Source organism: Culex pipiens, chromosome 2 (assembly GCF_016801865.2).
Source record: "Culex pipiens pallens isolate TS chromosome 2, TS_CPP_V2, whole genome shotgun sequence".
In the NCBI taxonomy this organism is placed as follows: Eukaryota; Metazoa; Arthropoda; class Insecta; order Diptera; family Culicidae; genus Culex; species Culex pipiens.
Window position 1 is genome coordinate 130,980,590 of NC_068938.1, and position 16,384 is coordinate 130,996,973.

The following is a 16,384-nucleotide window of genomic DNA, read 5'->3' on the forward strand; positions in this document are numbered from 1 at the left end:
TCCCATCACATTAAATCATTTTGAATTTTGTATTGAAAAGAGCAGTAAAATTCACAAAAGATACTCCATTAACGTTAACAAAGAGTCGGATTTTGCTATCTATAATATTCTCTGGAAAAAAAACTTCTCGATTGGTTGTAAATGAAAACGTGGAATAATTTGATCGAAATTACATGTACTTGAGAAAGTGTATGCACATCCTGGCATGTATTATAGTCGATTCCGGATGTGATCACCACTTGGAACTTGCCTTCAGAGCTGTTTGTCTTTATTTTTAATCATTGAGTTCAAATATGACCTCAAAATGCTCTAAAGTGATCTGGGAACATGTCACTCCGTATGACAAGATATGACAGCATTAGAGTGTTAAGAATATTCTTTTGGTTTACTTGAAACAAGCAATCTCCCACTTTTGACCCCGATTTTGACCAATTTGGACTCACTGAACTCCAACACTTTTTTTCACGATTCGATAATTCAAAGTACTTTGAAGGCCTTCGGATCATCGAGTTCATTATGGTTAATACGTTATTATTTTAGTTAAGTACAGATAGTGAACCTTTTTAGATGTCTTGCCAAAAAAATGATCTAAAATGATAAAAATGAATATTATCTGGGGTGAATCGAGACACATGGAGCGAATTGAGACAGCTTTTTTAGTCTAAGATTTTGATATTTTTGAGTGGTTCGGTTGGACCAAACTCATAGCAACAAAATGTGTACATCAATTTCCAAATGTGATGCCTTTAACTGCTCTAAAAAGTGCTGTCCCTTTTTATACTGTAGTACCGATTCACCCCAGATAACGGTACATAAATACAAGCAAAAAGAAGCAGTCAATAATCAGTTGAATATTTTAAACATTTTTGGCTAAAGTCTACAATCGTAGTCCTGATACTATAAATCTCTTGAAATAAAAAAATAAATAAATAAATCACATGATTAAAAACAATAAATGAATAAAATCATTATGTTAAAATAACAGAACAAAAAACGAACACAATGTGTGTTAAATTTTCGATGACTCCGACTCCAACTCCGACACCGGCTTATACGAAATTTTCGACATCAACTCCAGCCGTTTGAGTTTTAACGACTCGACTCCGACTAAAAATTGAAAAAAAAAAATAGGAAAATTCAAATTGTTTTCACTTGATAAAACTTCTAATTTCATATTACATATTGAAACTTATGTTAAGTTTTCTGTTTTTTGTTTCACTAAAAAAAAATCAAAATTTTAAAATAAATATCAACATTTAAGAATGTTCAAAATAAGTGTTTCCAGACAGCAAAAAGATAGCTACAACATAGCTAGGCTCAGTGATTTTTCATTCTAAAAAATGCAGTTTTTACGGGGACCATACTACATACTACACTAAAAAAATACAGAATGTATATGAAGTCTTATTAGAAAAATCCCGGAATTCTTAGGGTATATATCTGTGGTCCCAAAGCTAAAAATTTGGAAATGCTTAAAAATTTAAAATTTAATTTAAATTGTTAAAGTAGTTGAAATACAATATAATTATTTTCAACGAAAATATATGTGTGTTTTTTACTAAAAGCAAACATATTTTTTGCCAAATTTACATTTAAAACCTTTGTGGATAAAATATTTGTATTTGTTTATGTTTGGCAATGATTTCAGAAAATCCTAGAATTTCACGGGATTTCACGGAAATTGTGGAATTTCACGAATTTCACGCTATCCGCGAAATCATGAAAATTTACTAACCCTAAGCATAGCATTTTGGAGCGAAGCAGGTTAAAACTCTCTTCAAAGCTTCTTCAAGAGATTGGAAATATACTTGAAGAGACTTTTATCTAGCCGCGATCCACGCTGTTATGCTGTAGCTATCTTGAAGAGATCTTGTAGAACTTCTGAAACTTTTCGTTGCTTCCGTTTTTAACCCTTTCAAAGTTACTCTGAACTCAAAAATTTCAAAATAATTTTAATTGAGAAAAGTTGAACATTTCACAAAAAAAAAAAATCAATTTCAAACACTGAAAATCGAACCAATTTTCAAATTGCATGATGATTTGCATGGATGAACCATAGGCTTTTTAAACTCAACAAATTCCAGTTAATGACACATATATTTTCACGGAATTGAGAGTTAAAATAATATTTATTTTGCCCCAGCTAATTGACGAGAATTTGTTGTAAAATTCTATATCGTTGTAATGGTTAAATGATTGAACTATTTTTGGAAAATATTTATTAAAGAAAGCGGTGAACCCTGAGCTTCTTTATTACTATTGCTTTTATTATTTTAAAATATTTATATTTTATTTTTTCATATAATGCCATTGCAAATTTTATTTCTAGTTTGAAATTTGAAATGTACTTTTTTGCCTTCCTCACCTCAATGAGGAAAGGCTATAAAATCACTCGAAAAATGAACTTTTTTATTCGACCTCGTAGACCATCCTTCACGTATACCTATCGACTCAGAATCAAATTCTGAACAAATGTCTGTGCGTGTGTCTGGATGTGAGTCCGTGCACCGAAAAATATGCACACGATTATCTCCGGACTGGCTTTACCGATTTGGACCGTTTTAGTCTCATTCGATCCGTCTTGGGGTCCCACAAGATCCTAGTTAATATTATGAAGTTTAATGAAGTACTTCAAAAGTTATGCTAAAAAAACGATTTCAGATAAACTTCTGAAGATTGTAAAAGGGTGGTTTTTGTAAGAAACCCCGTCATGCTACATATTGTTAGAAATGTATTTGAAAGACCTTTCCAATGCGTTCAAAAGATTGAAGATCTGACAACCCCATCAAAAGTTATGAGCACTTAAGTGTTTTTTATACACTTTTTTGAGGCCGGATCTCAAATATTTTGATGAAAAAGCTGTCCGGATCTATCATGCGATCCATCGTTGGATAGGTAATCAAAAGACCTTTCCAATAAGCCCAAGAGATTGAGGATATGACAACCCTATCAAAAGTTATAAGTACTTTAGTGTTTTATATACACTTTTTTAGGCCGGATCTCAGATATTTTGATAAAAATAAGTGTTAGTTTTACACTTTTTTGAGGCTGTGTAGGGTATTCACTTTTATGAATGCAAGGAAGGCACCAACCACCTAAAGGTGGATTAAGTAACGTTTTTTATTTAATTTGTGTCCGCCTCCCTCCCCATCCACCCCATCGAAATAAAATGTGTGCCAGCCTTATTTTCAATTCCAAATACAACACTGATATTGGTGATCTAATATGGGTTCCATAAACAGTCAGAATTATAATTTGTTCTGGATTGTTGATCTCGAAAAGTTAAGGAAATTTCACCATAATTTTCAAATTTTAATGTGACAATGCGCCCTCCACAGGTAAAAAACTGAAACAGTTGCTTTTCCCCATACATTTTGACGATTTTTCCCATACAAACTTAAAGCGATTAGAGGGATGGGTTCCCGTGGTCAGAATGAGCTCAAATTTGGAATTTAGCCTGGTGATGGTTCAATCTTTGATTTCAGGGGGTAGCCCAAAGAAAGCCCGGATTTGGACCACCCTATTGGACTCGTTACAAAATATTTTAATATTTGTGAAATTCCAATTAACACTACCGCAAAACGGGTTTTTTCGCGAAAAAAAAGTGTGCCAATACTTAAATATTTTGAAAAGACTAAATGGGTAATTCTCCACCAACTCACACAGCAGTTGCCCCGACCCCTCTTCGATTTGCGTGAAACTTTGTCCTAAAGGGTAACTTTTGTCCCTGATCACGAATCCGAGGTCCAAAGAGAAAGTCTCTTTGACACCAAATTTCTATCTCAGCACCGTTTCAGGCTACAAAATAATTGAAAACACCTCTTTTTTCGCATTTTCAAAAATGAAAGGGGTCGTACCGTCCCTCCGTCACGAGATATCAAAAAACGGACCTCGGATTCGTGATCTGGGACAAAAGTTAATGTAAATTTAGACGCCCGATTTGATGGCGTACTCAGAATTCCGGAAAAACGTATTTTTCATCGAAAAAAACACTAAAAAAGTTTTAAAAACTCTCCCATTTTCCGTTACTCGACTGTAAAAATTTTTGGAACATGTCATTTTATGGGAAATTTAATGTACTTTTCGAATCTACTTTGACCCAGAAGGGTCATTTTTTCATTTAGAACAAAATTTTTCATTTTAAAATGTCGTGTTTTTTCTAACTTTGCAGGGTTATTTTTTAGAGTGTAACAATGTTCAAAACTTTTTTTCGTAAAATCGCGATAACTCGTGATGTTTATAAGCAAACCCCTTATATCTATATATCAAAATTTTTGTAATTGTCTGCTCTACAACTTTGTACAATATTGTTACACTCTAAAAAATAACCCTGCAAAGTTAGAAAAAAACACGAAATTTTAAAATGAAAAATTTTGTTCTAAATGAAAAAATTACCCTTCTGGGTCAATGTAGATTCGAAAAAACATTAAATTTCCCATTAAATGTCATGTTTTAAAAAATTTTACAGTCGAGTAACGGAAAATGGAAGAATTTTTAAAACTTTTTTAGTGTTTTTTTCGATGAAAAATACGTTTTTTTCGGAATTCTGAGTAAGCCATCAAATCGGGCGTCATAAAAGTCCCTTTGACACCAAATTTCTATCTCATCACCGTTTCAGGCTGCAAATTATTGAAAAACACCTCTTTTTCGCATGTTCAAAAATGGAAGGGGTCGTACCGCCCCTCCGTCACGAGATATCGAAAAACGGACCTCGGATTCGTGATCAGGGACAAAAGTTACCCCTTAGGACAAAGTTTCACGCAAATCGAAGAGGGGTCGGGGCAACTTTTCCCGATTTCATGTGAGTTGGTAGAGAATTACCCAATTGTAATTGTAATTTTATTGATACGATATCCTGTTAGTTTACACTGTATATCAGGGTAAGGAGGTAATGTGGATCTGAATTAAACTTTAGGAGCGATTGCAATGATTGCAAAACAACTGAACTGATGTAAAATGCATTTTAATGACAGTTGTTTACACTTCGTCTTTACCATATTTATATTGTTTTGCTCGAGTAAATATTTATTTGCATTAAATTTTAACAAAATAATATTTTTTACGATGATTCAAAATAATCCAAAATCATCCAAATACACTGTAGGGATCTCTGAAATTGCACTCATGTTTTTTATTTCTCTTTATTTCAACATGAAAATTCTCTCTCGTACACTTTACATAATCCAAACAAAAAACAACTCCCAAAGCATGGCTTTTGTGAAATCCTCCGGCCAAAACGTTATCCTTCCCGGTAAAAACAGCAGCAAAACGCGAAGGACGAAAACACCCCGGCGTGACCACATGGCCTGCTTCTCTGCCACCGGGAGAGTGTGAGCTTCTCACCGTTTTGCTCTCTCTCTCACACTTCTCATATCTTTATCCTCTTTCAAGTTAAAATTGAGTGCAGTACTAGAATCACCGTGGAAACCACGCTGCAGCTCTCCATGTTTCTCACCACGAAATCAGCGCGTGGGAAAAAAAGCTTTTTTTTCGCTCACAATAAATCACAACTTTCGAAAGTACCGGGCGTCTCCACGAATGTTTTTGGAGGAGCAAAAGTTTTAATCGAGAATGTTAATAACATTATTTTGTGAAAGTGGCGAATTTTAAATTAGTTTTATGTTGAACATTACTATTTGAAATAAGTTGTTTTACTGTTTACTTGCTTAAAAACACGAATCTGTAAGCATTGTTTAAACAATTTAAATCATTTCCAAAACTTCCACCAGCTCTTTGTGTTGAACTGCCTCACCACATAGCTTTTCATTTCTGCGGTCGTCACACATCTTCGTCGGTCAGCCCGTTGAAGCTGTGCCAATATAGCTTCGTGTTCATGTGCTGACATTTGTGACGACAACCGCTGGAACGAACCGGACCGTACCGGACGACCCACCACACCGTAGAAGCTGAAAGGAGGTATTTGCCGGTGTGGTAATGGGCACGTATCGTATTATTTGTACGTTAGGCCGAGAGTTGGGACCGGTCCAAGCAAATTGGTTTTAGGCAAACCAGCCAGCTAACAGCTAGAAGAGCAGTGTTTTCTTTGAATGTTGATGCTTTGCGGGAAAACTTAGGCCAGGATTAGTGGAAAGAAGCTGACACTGGCTGCTGTTTGTGATTCCCCTTGGGAAAAAAGTGTTAGAAATGTGAGCGATTCCATGCCAAAAAGGGTTAGAACAATGTTCACAATATTTGTTCAATTTTTAGTTTTTCGTACAAATGACTACTTTGAAATTTATCGTTATTTTTTTTGGAATTGGGAAATGGTAGAGGATTATTCTTACCCAATTAAGATTTCAAAATATGAAGCCCTCTAGGATTGTTTAGAAAATTTATAATTATATTTACTTAAAGTTAAGTGCCTAGTGTTTCACATTTTTTTATTTAAATAAAACAATCGAATATATTCAATTATCACATTGGCATGGAAATGCTTCAACCTTCCCTAAAACAAACCCAAAACACTGTTCAACAAGCTCTACGTTATTCCTCGCAAACATTTTAAATCTCTTCTCCCTTTTTGCAGCAAACCAGCAGCAGTGCGCCACCCAGCCGTGTTGGCTAATCATTAAATTAATTTGAAACTAATTTAAAACCATTTTCCAACCAACCCCACAAGCAGCACACGTGGGAACCAAATCTCACCACCCAATAAAATATTATCCGCATCACATTTCACGTGTGCGGTGGCACAATCTGTGTTGTTGTTGGAGCAGCACCCGAAAATAAGCATGCCTGCATATGTTACCGCATAAAAGCCCTTCGCCGTCAGTCCGTCCGTCAGATGCCAGAATTTACCGGTGGTGGCCGGTGCCAGTCACACAGGACTTCAACCTGGTCCCCCCGGGGCCACCACCGGGTGTATAATTTGTGAAAGCAATCCTTTTCCTCTCAACCCCTTTTGCATCCTGTTTGTGTGTGTTTTGCCCTTTGCCCCCTCCCTTTGGAAAGGTATTATGAAGTGTACACAATTTTGAACTGAGGTACCTAATTTAAGGCTCTTTATGGTAAAATATGTTTGTAATAAAAATCGATCGAACCAGGCCTGCAGATATTTGATAAAAATAGAACATTTTCCAGGTGTAAACCCAACCCACAATTAAGTTCCACTCCAACACTTTCACCACTTGACACCACCCACAATGGACACATAATTCAGCAAGCTGTCAGCACAGCATCCACTAAATCCTAAAATAGAGATAATTTAATTTGAAAGCGCTCACCTGTACCGTGTGGCCTCGATGGTCCCGTTCACTCGAAATCTGTAGGTATAGTACGTAAACATATCCTTTTTGATCCCTTTGGGAATTGGACCGGGCAATGTTTTGTTTTTCGATCAATTCCAGCTCAAATCAGGATTTTTTCTGGTACTTTTGTACCCGACCCTCTCCGATTTCAATGAAACTTTGTAGACATGTTATCCTAGGCCTATATAAGCCATTTTTGTGTATATGGAGCCAGTTACACTCGATAATGACATTTGAGAATGGCGTAAGGTATTTAAATATTTTTGTATTTTGTAATTTAAAAATTACTGTATCTCGAAGCCGTTGCTTCGTACCAAAAAGTGGTCAAAGACAAACTTGTAGAAAATTGGACGGGCTTTCTGAAAAAAATACACTGAAACAAAAATACACGCCACATCTGTGAGATTTCTAAAACTTAAATTTTAGAGGGAATAGCCTAAAATGTTACCAAAAGACTGACGAAAAATGCAGGATGGTATGTCTCTCCTAAAAAAATACAAAAATCATTTACTAAAACTGTTTTTTTGAAAAGTGGTCTAAACGTCAAAATTTTTGAAACCCGGTAGTGGCAATCGATTCCCCAGACAATTTTACATAAAAATCTTTATATTGACCATTGTCCTATGTCTAATCCTTGGGAAGATACAGCGGTTTTGAAAATAAAAATGTTGAAAAAACGGGTTTTTCGTGGTTTTTGGGAATTTCTATATGACAGACTTGGTTTTTCAGTCTCGTAAATATTTTTACCGGAAAGCTCGTCCAATTTCCCATAAGTTTGCCTGGAGTTAGGAGCGAGTGCTTAACCTGCCAAACATACGAGAATTTCCCCTACCTACTGCAAAAAAAAATAATTGTAAAATGAAAAGAAATAAAAACACACAAAGCTTTCATATTTCAACAATTAAAATCAAATCATAATTTCCGAGACAACGTTATTGACGAAAATTGGTAAGAAAACCTTACATAAATTAAATTTAAAAATAAAACATTGAAATTGGAAAATTAGAATTGTAAAATCGGTGTGAAGTTTTCTCAGGAACGCGATAAAGAGGACAAAACTATAAGTAAAATATACGCTCAATGTGAATATTAAGCAACAAGCTTAAATTTGCGCAGCAAACACTGAAAACAACATTTAAATGGAAAATGGACTAAGCTAATCGATTCTTTGGTACCAGAGATATCGCAGTTTGGAAATGGAGGTTTTTAATAATCCTGCTCTAAAAATGAACTTTTAATTGAAAGCTCGTAGATCCACTTTCATGTATGGGTTGGGTAATTCTCCGCCAACTCACACAGCAGTTGCCCCGACCCCTCTTCGATTTGCGTGAAACTTTGTCCTAAGGGGTAACTTTTGTCCCTGATCACGAATCCGAGGTCCGTTTTTTGATATCTCGTGATGGAGGGGCGGTACTACCCCTTCCATTTTTGAACATTCGAAAAAAGAGGTGTTTTTCAATAATTTGCAGCCTGAAACGGTGATGAGATAGAAATTTAGTGTCAAAGGGACATTTATGTAAAATTAGACGCCCGATTTTATGGCGTACTCAGAATTCCGAAAAAACGTATTTTTCATCGAAAAAAAACTAAAAAAGTTTTAAAAATTCTCCCATTTTTTGTTACTCGACTGTTAAATGTTTTGGAACATGTAATTTTATGGGAAATTTAATGTACTTTTCGAATCTTCATTGACCCAGAAGGGTCATTTGTTCATTTAGAACAAAATTTTTCATTTTAAAATTTCTTGTTTTTTCTAACTTTGTAGGGTTATTTTTTAGAGTGTAACAATGTTCTACAAAGTTGTAGAGCAGACAATTACAAAAAATTTGATATATAGACATAAGGGGTTTGCTTATAAATATCACGAGTTATTGCGATTTTACGAAAAAAAGTTTTGAAAATGCTGGTCGTCGTTGATCATGGCCGTTCATGGTCACCCGCGACAGACACGGACGACGAAACAAAGAGAAACGCAAAAAGTAACTTTTTCAAAACTTTTTTTCCTAAAATCGCAATAACTCGTGATGTTTATAAGCAAACCCCTTATGTCTATATATGAAAATTTTTGTAATTGTCTGCTCTACAACTTCGTAGAACATTATTACACTCTATAAAGAAACACTGCAAAGTTAGAAAAAACACGAAATTTTAAAATGAAAAATTTTGTTCTAAATGAAAAAATGACCCTTCTGGGTCAATGTAGATTCGAAAAGTACATTAAATTTCCCATAAAATGACATGTTCCAAATTTTTTTACAGTCCAGTAACGGAAAATGGGAGAATTTTTAAAACTTTTTTAGTGTTTTTTTCGATGAAAAATACGTTTTTCCGGAATTCTGAGTACGCCATCAAATCGGGCGTTTAATTTTACATAAAAGTCCCTTTGACACCAAATTTCTATCTCATCACCGTTTCAGGCTGCAAATTATTGAAAAATACCTCTTTTTTCGCATGTTCAAAAACGGAAGGGGTCGTACCGCCCCTCCGTCACGAGATATCAAAAAACGGACCTCGGATTCGTGATCAGGGACAAAAGTTACCCCTTAAGACAAAGTTTCACGCAAATCGAAGAGGGGTCGAGGCAACTTTTCCCGATTTCGTGTGAGTTGAAAACTGAAAAGGCGCTGAAAATTAAACACCGTGATCCACGCTAGCGTGTAGGTGTGTTGGGATGTATGTGTGTGACTAAATTGTCACTCAGTTTTTTTTCAGCACGGGCTTAACCGAGATCTGGCAACCCTGTCTCAAGTTATGAGCACTTAAGGGATAATTATGTAGTCTTTTAGGCCGACTCTCACTTAAATGCACGTAAACTATGTCTGGATCCATCATCCGACCCACAGTTGGTTAGGTAAGCGAAAGACCTTTCTAACGAGTTCAAAACATTGAAGATTTGGCAACCCTGTCCAAAATTATGAGAGGTTTATGTGTGTATTTTTTAATTCCGGATCTAAGCAAAATTCGACGAAATATTGTGTCCAAACCCGTCATATTTTTTTTATTTTTTGTGTTGAAAAAAGTACCATCAATATGAGATTTTTTTGTATTTTTCGTTTTTTTGAATTGTTATTCCAATAGGACACTTTCAGGCTTTCGGGGATCGGAAAAGACGTAAAACTTTTAAAACAGTGTGTTCAGTTCATAAACTATTAATATTTAGCAAATATTTGACATTACTATTGCTCTGATAATGAAACGTTTTTTGATACATTTCGTTTCAAAAGTACGAAAATTATGTTTGATTTATGAAAAATAGTTTATTTTATATCTTAAGTGAAGTTTTTTGGGATTGTGAATTCAAAAAATCGAACAAAAATTTAAAATTTTTACTCACCCATTTTGTATGACCAGCTGCAAAATTGTATGGAGAGGCTAGAGTGTTAAGAAAAAAATACTCTGATCCACAAACAGCAAACTGTTTTTTTTTCCAATTTTTAGCGAATTTTATGAAGATTAAGCCATTAATACCCGAGGCTGAAACATGCAAAAATTGTGTTTTTTTTTTTAAATCGCTCATAACTTTATTGTTCAAGTCCCGTAGCCTAGGTCTGTTCGACAAAGTTGTAGATCACTAAATTTTTTATGAGAATCTCACCTTCTGATAAAATCGTAGAAAAAATCACGTTTCTCAAACAATTCCTGACATTTTGTCTGTCAGTCCAGAGTTGACATACGTTTTTGCCCAAAAAATAACCTCTCGAAAATCAACTTTAAAATATATTTTTTAAATTACTCGAAAAGTATCTAAATAGTTAGAAATCTCCACTTCCAACATTGCAGCATGTCAACACGATTGCCTCGAATAAGTAACACTGATGGATGACTAGTTTTGACCCTAAATATGTATTGTAGCATCATTTTAGTTTCATTTGATCCCCCTCTATGGTGAGCTTGGGTCAATTTTCAAACGATTGGCATTTGTTATTTAAAAAATATGAGTCGTGTATCATTTTTTGACCCATAGTCACCCCCACTGACTGTATATAAAGATTCTTAAAAAGTACAAATATGAAATCTTGAAATAAAAACGTTACTTAATCCACCTCAAACGGGAACCGTGGTGTAGGGGTAAGCGTGGTTGCCTCTAACCCAGTCGGCATGGGTTCGATCCCAGACGGTCCGGGGGCATTTTTCGAGACGAAATTTGTCTGACCACGCCTTCCGTCGGATGGAGAAGTAAATGTTGGCCCCGGTCTAACCTAAAGGGTTAGGTCGATAGCTCAGTCCAGGTGTAGGAGTCGTCTCCCTGGATTCTGCCTCGGTGGTGGCGCTGGTAGGCAGTTGGACTAACAATCCAAAGGTCGTCAGTTCGAATCTCGGGGTGGATGGAAGCTTAGGTGTTTTCTTTTTAAGAGGTTTACAATTGCCTCAACAATCAAGCCTTCGGACACCTTGTTTCGAGTAGGAATCTCGTAATCGAGAACGCCAAGGCAATGCTGTAGAGCGAATAATTTGACTTAATCCACCTTTAGATGGTAGGTGCTTTCCTCTCATTTATAGAGTGATTCCAACCCCCCTAAAGTGTTCACATGGTTTATGGATAGCCCCTAACGTGATCGCAGCACCAAAGAGGTCCTAATAAAAATAAGTGATGAGTTAAAACAAAAATCAGACTGCCTACAGACTTTTTGTCAAGATTGTAGGGTGTAAGATCAAAATCGATTTTCCAGCACAGCACTTTCTCAGTTCCTTTTGGGGTCCTAAACAACTCCCCAAAGTTTGGGACCGATTGGTTTAGTCCTCACTTTGCGCAAAGCGATTCAATTTTCCATATAAATTTGTATGGGGAAAATCATTTTTTGGATTTTGGTTTTTATCAAATCCACGTTTCATGCTATATCAAAACCGGATGCTCTGGAATGTCCTCTACAACTTTGCTGAAGAGAGTATGGTGCTAACTTGCTCCTGAAAGAAGATATAGCGTCCTCAAAACTCGCCTAAAACGTGATTTTCGAGCAAAAAACACGTTTTAGACGAGTTTTGAACACGCTGTATCTTTTTATAGAAGCAAGTTAGCACCATACTCTCTTCGGGAAAGTTGTAGAGTATCTTTCAGAGTATTCGAATATGAATCCGGTTTAAGTACAGCGTGATGCGTGAAATTTATAAATATCAAAATCCAAAAAAAATGGATTTCCCCATACAAATTCCCATAGAAAATTGAATCGCTTTGCGCGAAGTGAAGACTAAACCAATCGGTCCCAAACTTTGGGGAGTTGTTTAGGACCCCAAAAGGAACTGAAAAATGGTTGTGCTCGCTAAATTTGGACAACTTTATTTTTTTTCCATACAACCATATTACACCCTACTGTACATACACCGTCGTGGGGAAAAAGATTGAGGTTATGTAATTTCATAACATTTTTTAAACTGCTTGTAATTTTAGATAGGTAGGGGAACAGCTTTTAATTCCAGCGTGCCTCTAATGTTGGCAGGTCAGAAATTTGACATTCAACTAAAGCCAATTAAAAGCGTTTTCATCTAATATCTAATCTTATGTAATCTAATCGAACACAACCGCAGCCAGTCCGAAGAAAGCATCCTGGAAGAACTTAGGGTTAGATTACGCCCCAAGTTCTTTCTTGTCAATATTAATTATTGCAGTACACTTGAGTAACCCCGAAGATGTATTGCATAAATTAAAGCGGCCAGGCCTACTGCGTTGCATTAACCGCAGAGACAGATTCTGTGAACGGAGCACATTTCACAGAATCTACAGGGGAGGAAGGATGCGTGGACATACCGTACCAAACGCTCCTGTTTACAGTTTCATATGTGTTTTGTATAATGTGTATAATATAGTGTGGTTATATAATCAATTAAATATAATAGTGCAGTATAATGAAATAATATATATATATAATAACCACGCACCCAAGCACACAAACAGCGACACAAAAGAAATGACAGCGCGTCCCCGCGGTCAGCGCACTAATCTAAAAGCGTTTTCATCTGATATCGAGTGATAAATAGCTCAATAAGAAGTGAGCAAGCAAGTTTCTATCAAAAGTTTTGCAAAATTACTTGTTTAAATAGTGAAAATCAGCCAATTGGATGGAGTTAGGAGCGAGTGCTTAACCTGCCAAACATACGAGAATTTCCCCTAAGTCAGATCTTGAAAATTCTGAAAACACAAGAAAAGTCATTTCAGAATCTTTCTGCAGAGTTTTTTAAGCATAACTTTTGATGTACTTTACTAAAAATTTCAATAGGGTCTTATGGGACCCCAAGACGAATCGAATGAGGTCAAATCGGCTCAGTCAGTGTCGAGATATTTCAGTGGCATTAATTCGGTACTCATGTACAGCCAAACACACAGACATTTGCTCAGCTGGTGATTCTGAGTCGATATGTATAAATGAAGGTAGGTCTAATAGGAGGTCTGATAAAAAAGTTCATTTTTCGGGTGAATTTTCAAAAAAAAAAATATTTCTTAAATTTTCAGATTCTAACTGTGTCAACAATATTTTTTCTAAAACTTGTTATAGAAACTTGCTTGTTAAACCTCCTACCAATTATTTTGTTACTTGATTGCAATTCAAAATATTTTGCATAATGGAAATATAGTAACGACCTTAATGATTTTCAAAAAGTTCATATTGAAAAACCATTGAATATTTTTTGGGCTTTTTTACTCAAAATTTTATTCAAGACCACAATAATTTGGCTTCAAGATATTTTGGTAACAAAATATCTTTGACAAGCATTTCGTGTTATTTTGGCGAAAAAAAAGTTGTCTCAAAATAATAAAGTACCGTGGTGAAACATTCAGAAACGATAGAAAATCCCATTGACATTTGGATTTTTTTTGATAATTTTGTTTTGCCCCTTTTTGGTAACATAAACTTTGATAAATATATGCAAAGGCTAATAAGAAATTAACGTATTTGCCTTCTTATTTTTGAAATTTACTTGAAATGGTTAGAAAAAATACTAACTTCATCCTTTTTTCGGCACACTTCAAACATAATTATTCATTCATGCACCTGACCCGGCTCAGCCTGGAGTGGAGAACGATGGGAAACGCTAAAAATAACTCACCTCTCGAGAGCGGAACAAGGCAAGAACGGGCTAACTCATTTCGTTTTAATAACCCTTAGCATAATCATGGTGCTGCCGAGCCACCAAAATGGATTCGCAAACATAACCGTGTGATATATTTAAAGGGGTATTCTACCTTTTACAGGTATTTTCAAATGCACGATGATGACGACCGTCGTTTCGTTCAGATGATGATGATGATGGTGGTGATTATTGTAAAGTTATGTTTTGCCACGATTCGCCGGGAAAATGTGAAAGTGGAAAGCGAAGGAAAACACCGTTTTGATGCTGTTGGAAAAAGAGAGATTTTCCAGACTGGAAAACCAACTCAAAAGAATCCACCGGTTGTCAGTCCATTGTGATAGCTTTTTTCCTCCCTCGCTCTTTCTAAATGTTGTTGAATAGGAAGTAAAAACGTGCATTCTAAAAATAAACCAACTCAAGTGGAACGCCACTTTTGTTCTTCGTATTCTTATAGTCAAGTAGTGTTCTATGCTTGTCTAGCAATCTGTGCTGCAGGACATTACCATTGTAATACTCTTACTGTGGTTGTTTTGCATTTTAATTGAATATTGTACGATCAGTTCCTAGCTGGACTCGGTCGCTGGAAACGACCGGCGACTCAACGACCGACGAAATAGGCGGCGGGCCAGATGCGTGCATAAAAACGTCAAAATCTCTTCCCCCCTCACTTCGTCTCACCATCCAGCTGCAGCTTTGTTGACAAACAAACGGAGCACGCGGTCGCATGATGGCGGCATCGAGCCAGAATTGGGGGTGATCATGTGATTAAAAATGATAGTTTTTTCAAGAAAAATAATATTTTTCCTACCGATTAAAAAAAATGCGAGCATGTTCAAACAATTATTCCTGATGTCGGAGAAGTGATAAAAAAGCAAAATTTTATTCCATAACTTTTCTACAAATTGATTTTTTTTCACTCCAACTGGGAGCCCCTAGGTCTATCCACGACCGTTCCCAATGAGCGTGAGAAGATGCCAGAAAATCCAGCTATGAGCTAGGGTATTTTAACCATTAGTGGACCCCCTAGTAGAGCCGAAGCACATTTTTCACAAATTTTCAATAATTTAATCTCTTTTTCATAACCCTTTGTACAAAACAATGAAAACTGAAGTCTTTTGAACAATTTTGACTATTTGTTTTATCAGTTTATTTGTTTTTGAGCAGAAAAATAGCCAATTGAAAAAAAAGTTTTTTTTGCCTGTTATGGACCCCTTTTTCCTATAGTGGTCCCGGGTCCATAATCCGGTTGTGGACCCGGGTCCACTATAGGCAAACTGTTATTTTTATACCAAATTTAACCGATATTTGATGTTTTGATGCATGGTGTAGGTCTAATGATAGATCTTATGAACAAAAGATGGATTTTGCTAACTTTTCATCATAAACAAATATGTTTTGTTAACAAATTTAACTTTAAACAACAAAAAACCTAACAGACATTTAAACACATTTATTTCCGAAAAAGATCAGAGAAAACGTTTCAAAAATCACTGTAAACATAAAATAAATAAATTTTGATGCACATCTTTTGATATTAATAACATAAATGGTTGACCGAAACTAAACAATAGATTTGTTTACAGTTGCTGATAAAACCACGCATGTCTATTTAAGAAAAAAGTTTTGTTCTTGATTTATATTTATACTCACATCTGAAAAAATATGCGTTTAGGTTGATAAAAACAAGCATTTATTGTATGTTTAAGAGAAACTTTTGCTTAAATACAAAGTTTTCTTCATTTTTGAAGGTTTAATTAACAGGGGTCCACTTTTGGAAAAGTTTGGATTTTCGTTGTCCTATATTGGACCCCCCTAATTTTTGCTTGAAAATTAGCAGTTCTTCGCTTCATTTTAGTAAAGTTCCTTAAAATTACATTATTTCGACTTGCTGAAGTTAAATAATCAGTCAAAAAATGATTGAATTGACTTCAATCATAAAATATAAATGCAGTTTTGTTGTGAAAATGCTAGTGGCCATGGGTGATTTCAGATGTCGAACTCAAAACACTTATTTTGGTAAAAAGGACAATTCAATATCAGTCAACATTGATTTAAATGATGCTGAACATGCC